This window comes from Nematolebias whitei, chromosome 21 (genome assembly GCF_014905685.2).
Source record: "Nematolebias whitei isolate Nwh7 chromosome 21, NemWhi1, whole genome shotgun sequence".
NCBI classification, from domain to species: Eukaryota; Metazoa; Chordata; class Actinopteri; order Cyprinodontiformes; family Rivulidae; genus Nematolebias; species Nematolebias whitei.
Window position 1 is genome coordinate 12760339 of NC_056518.1, and position 5977 is coordinate 12766315.

Consider the following 5977-nt stretch of genomic DNA (forward strand, 5'->3'; position numbering starts at 1 on the left):
TATATATATATATATATATATATATATATAAACCCTTCCCACACTCTAGCAATATTTTAAACAATGTTTCTAAACACTAAACACTCTAAAAGAGCACAGAATGTTATGATTTCAGCTTCCTGCCTCCTCTGCTCTTTGCCACCTGCAAGTGCTTTTGGCCACGCCCACTTCTCCGCTCTGCACGAAGAACAGCTGATCAGCTGCAGCAGGAAGTTTGTCCTGCAGTATAGGCTGCACAAATGTGTATCAGGTGCTAAATAATTTAAAATAATTTATTTTAAATAAAAATCCATGCCGATCGTGCAGCTCATCCATCAATCAGCCAATTGTGTGTCATGTCCAATCTTATTTTGAAAAACTTTGATAAGAGCGAATCCGCGATAAACCAACTGCTAAGTAGTGAGGGACTACTGTATTCAGTTATTTTGACATACAGTAATGATTTGTTTTTTTATTATTTAGAAATTAAATTAATCTCACTGTCATGTCAGATACTCATTTAAATGAAGATTATCTCTGAACTGTACCTAAGTTAAATGTGGTTTTACCAGCAGGTCATAGACAGCACACTAAAATCAGGCTCAGGGAAAAACCGGCCTGGGAGTCAAAGTGGAGTTGTCAAAGGGAACCTTTCTCGTACACCTTCCTCCAGCACTCGCTCAGCACCAGCAAAATCCACACCCAGTCCAGGTACATGATCCAGGTTTTCCTTCTTTCCTTCACCAGTATGCCTCACATGGTCCTGTTTACGTATTAATTGTGTCTGCTTCAGGCTCTAAGGCTGCCTCTGTTGATGAAGTCGGTGTGTATGTGGACCTGGCCTATATTCCCTCTGGATCCTCGTCTCCCACAGTCACTGTGGACTTCTTCAGGTGTATTCGCTCCTCTTGCTACATCATCAGTGGCAACAGCCCTGAGCAGGAGGAGCTGATGAGGCAGACTCTGGATGCTCTGCTGGATGGAAAAACATTCTGGTCTGACACTATGCAGGTATAAATACTCAAATGTATTGATTTATACACAATATAGACTGTTGTCGTCAAATGGTGATATGGTCATAAAGAATTTTCTTTTACAAAGGAACATCACAAGCCAATGTAATGGAAAACTTGGGCAGAAGTAAAGTTACAGGTAGATGAAGAGTGAAAGTATGAGTTATTAAAAAGAACTTAAGAGACCAACTTGTATTATCTGCTTTTTTGCACTGCTCAGAATTGATTATAAGTATTGATGTATTGACTATAAGCACATTTTGTATGTACACTTTCTAAATATACTGTAGAAGGTCCTAGATTCAAAAAAGCAAGTCAAAGCACAGGGAGGCAGCTAAATATTCAAATAAAACAAGGTGGATAAAAAAGCTCATAATATAATATTTCACAGAAAGGCAACATAACAAAATTATTAATATGTAGCTAAATCTCAGACTTTGGTTATCCCGTGCAAATGCGCCACATCAAAAGCAGACGTTGGGGAGATTACTCTGGTCCTTGGGTAAAACTATTCCCATGCAAATAGGGCTATAGTCTCTCCAGCATGTCCTGGGTCTTCTGCAGGGTCTCCTCCCAGTCAGACATTCCTGAAGCGCCTCCCTAGGGAGGTGCCCAGGGGGCATTCATACTAGATGCCCGAACCACCTCAACTGGCTCCTCTCGATGTGGAGGAGCAGCGGTTCTACTCTAAGTAAATGGATGGTAAATGGACTGCATTTATATAGCGTCTTTCTATCTTATCAAGATACTTAAAGCTCTTTACAACAATCTGTGTCCTCATTTACTCATTCATACAGCACTCTATTAGAACTCTACAAAGCTAATTGAGCAAATCATTCTAAAGAGACTAATCAGAGCTTTATCACATATCACTGATGAGACACACATCAGAGGCAATGAGGGGTTCAGTGTCTTGCCCAGGGACACTTCTGCATATGACTGCTGGTGGATTCGAACCCCCAACTCTTGCATTGGAGGACGACTGCTCTAACCACTCATCCACAGTCTCTCCTGATAACTGAACTTCTCATCCTCTCTCTAAGGGAGAGTCCAGCTACCCTGCAGAGGAAACTCTTTTCAACCGTCTGTATCCAAGATCTCATTCTTTCAGTCACTACCCAGAGCTCGTGACTGTAGGTGAGGAGACTGACCGGTAAACAAGAGAACTTTGCCTTGCAGCTCAGCTCCCTCTTCACCACAACGGACCGGTACAGAGTCCGCAATACTGCAGATGCTGCACCAATCTGTCTGTCAATCTCACTAGCCATTCTTCCCTCACCCTGAACAAAATCCCGAGATACTGGAACTCCTCCACTTGAGGCAAAACCTCATCCTCGACCTGAAGAGCGCAACCATTTTTGGGTTTGCTAAAGTTGATAAGCTGAGGTATCCATCTGAAACCAGGCTGACTACAAGAGGTAAACGGTTATAGATGTACACCAAATGATTACTTTCTGAAAATTTCATTAAAATCAATCTGGTGGTTCATGAGATAATTTGCTAACAAACACACATGGTTGACTCAAAAATTTAATGCCAAAGTTGACACTAAATACTTTGCGTCATTTGTTAGCACTCAGTGTATGTTTTGCACATGAGACTCAGAAATGACCACACTCAATATTTATAAAACTGTCTGAGTTATAGTCCCTTCTGTGCTCTGTAGTCAGTTAGCTGTGGTGGCCATCTTGAATCGAGTTGACTCCAAAGGTTAATGAGCTGTAGATGCACACTGAGTGATTATTTGCTGAGAGTTTCATTAAAATCTGTCCAGTGGTTTATATTTTGTTTAGAGACATCAAACACATGCACACTGACACTGGCACTTACTCCATCTCACTCACACCTAGGAACAATTTAAAGTTACCAGTCAGACTAACATGCATGATTTTGGTCTGTGGGAGGGAGGAAACCGGAGTACCCGGAGAAAACCCACGCATGCACGAAGAGAACATGCAAACTCTACCCAGAATGGCCCCCAGCCAGGATTTAATCCAGCAACCTTCTCACTGAGAGGCAACAGCTCTACCAAGTGATTGAACCTTAAAGGGAAATCCAAAGTAAAATAAATAAAGCCGTTTAATATGAAAGGGAAAATTAACAAAGAATTCAAAAAGTGGCAAGCAAATCATTGTCCTTGAAACATTTTGCATGAAACACTGCAGCTCATTTTAGCTGCAAACTGTAATTTTATGTGCACTCAAGAGTTTAAGTGAATGACTCATAGCTTTTTTTTCTGTGTTCAGGTGACAGTGATCCCCACCTTTGAGTCAGTGTCGATGCAGGAGTGGTACCAGCACACCCTGGACAGGCAGCGGGAGCTGAACATCACTGTCCTGGGATCTAACAGCACGGTCGCTATGCAGGATGAGACCTTTCCTGCCTGCAAGATTGAATTCTGAGGCAGTGAGACATCATGCAACATGGAAAGTTAACTGAAATATGCTTAAAAATGTGAAAAAAAAAGGAACTGAGGGAGTTGGAAACAGATATTATGGGGAACTGTCCCACTCTTTTCTGCATGTACACGACTGAGTAGATGTGAGGTGTTTAACACATCCTCTATTGAGCTTTAGTAGGTGGGGCTCTCACATCTCTTTGGGGGAATATTGCATGTTTTTCTCACCAATAACCATGTGCAAAATGCAAGAGGAGATAAAACTGACTGTAAGGGAGCCTGCAAACACATAGGGTCAAATGAAAACTGATGCTGTATATTATCAAAAACAGCAGACGTGGCGTTAAAGACTGTAAGCTTGCACTGAAGTGTGGCCAGACTTTGCTGCCTCTAATGCAACGTGAACCAGAAATGTGAAAAGAATTGTTAGGTCAAAATCATTGTTTGCTTTGTCTTTGACTCCAAATTAGACTCATTATGGAAGAATTATCCTCCATAACTCATTGGTAGAAATACATAATACAGCCCAGTACTTACCCTTAGGTACCTGATATGTTCCCAGTATGTTCTCTGTATTTACCTGCTGCATACCCAGTACTTTCTAGATACATTCTTGGTATATTCCCTTTAAATACCCAATACAAACCATGAAAATATCCAGTCTTTACCCTATAAAAACTCAGTACATACCCAGCTGGTACTTGGTATGTACCATATTTACCTTACATGATAAGTACCTGTAACATTGCATCTTATGTACTCTGTGAGTACCCACTACGAACCCTGTAGATACCCAGTACAATTAGAAGCCAGTACGTACTTTGTAAATACCTGGTTCATACCTGGAAGAAACCTGGTTCCTCTTTCCAGGAGATTGTTGAACATTTGAAACCTGCAGGTTCTCCAAATAAGGATGTCCCTCCTCGATTATTTAAAGAAGTTTTTCCAAGGCCCGTCTGTTCTTCCTCTTGTTAACATCAGTTGTCCAACCTCTGCTCTAGAGCCGGCAGTTCTCTCAAATTACAGGCCTATTTCAAAACTTCCATTTCTTTCTTAAAACCTTGAGAGGATAGTTTACAACCAATTAATGGCTTTCCTAAAAGAGCAAAATATTTGAGAGGTTTTACTATCTGTTTTTAAGTTTTTCACAGCACAGAATCAGTCCTTTTTTAAACATTTTAACAACTTATTTTTATTTACTGACTCTTTTTGTGCTTTTAGATTTACCTGCTGCTTTTGACACTGTGGACCAAGAGATTTTACTTTCTTGTTTGGAGCATTAGGTGGACATCAGGGGCACAGAAATGGAGTTATCTCTCATGTGGAGTCCCACAGGGCTTAGTTTCAGGACCCTCCTTTTCTGTTGTTATTTAGTCCATTTTCTGAAAACATGGACTATATTTTCATTGTTATGCAAACAACTGTCAGGTTTATGTCCCCCTACAGAAAAAAAATAATATTTTCTTTAAAACCACTTGAAATTTCCTGGGGACTCGAAGGCCTTGATGATTCTGAAGTTTTTTTCAATTTAAATTAGAAAAAGACAAATTTTATGATTCTTGACAGCCCCACTGAGGACCCCCCCACCCCCTTCCTTGTGGCTCTAGATTTCTTGGCCCAGTATTCCAAGCCAACCATCACAAACCTGGGGGTCAAAGTGGGTGTTGAGCTTAAGCTTGATAATCAAATCAAAGTGGTGCTTAAACCAAGCTTTTTTAAGTTGACATCTGGCTAAAATGAAGCCACTTGTTTTTAGAAAGCACTTTGAGACAGTAATCCAGGCCTTCATCACTCGGCTGGATTGCTGCAATGCACTTTATGTAGGGGTCAGTACTCGTTCTGTTGCTCACCTCCAGAGGGTTCAAAAGGCTGCTGCATGTCTTTGAATTGGCACAAGAAAACATGAGCACATTTCTTCTAGTTTAGCTTCATTGCACTAGCTGCCTGCACATTTTAGGATTTGTTTTAAGTTTATTTTCTGCCCTACCTCATTGAGCTGCTGCACCCCTTTACACCATCTCATTTTCTTATGTCAGCAAACCAGCTGTTCCTGAGTGTCCCAAAAACCAAACGTAAGCTTTTAGACTTTAGATGGCCTCTGCCCTGTAAGTGTTCAAATCACCTCTTAAAACCAGTATTTTCTCCTTGGCTTTTGGTACTAGGAGAGTTGTAGACTTTTTAGTTTATTTTATGTGTTTTTTAAGATAGGGCAGCCTTTACTTTGCTTTTCAAGTTTTTGATGTTGTGAGGGCTGTTATGTTGTGTTCATTTGTAAGTGTAAAAAAACTTTGGTCCTGTGGTTATGTAAAGTGCTTTACATAAAAGCTGGTATGGTGTGGTATGTATGGTATGTATGGTATGGTATGGTATGGTATGGTATGGTATGTATGGTATGGTATGGTAAGTTATGGTATCTATGGTATGGTATGGTGTGGTGTGGTATGTATGGTATGTATGGTATGGTATGGTATGGTATGTATGGTATGGTATGGTAAGTTATGGTATCTATGGTATGGTATGTATGGTATGGTGTGGTGTGGTATGTATGGTATGGTATGTATGGTATGGTATGGTATGGTATGGTATG

The 5977-nt window shown here is 40.5% G+C and overlaps 1 protein-coding gene across 1 annotated transcript in view; it reads right to left on the reverse strand.

The window, feature by feature from the left end:
• The window catches only part of zgc:101744 (Receptor expression-enhancing protein 6-like), a 16541-nt gene that overhangs the window by 9395 nt on the left and 1169 nt on the right, over window positions 1–5977 (reverse strand). The window lies entirely within an intron of this gene.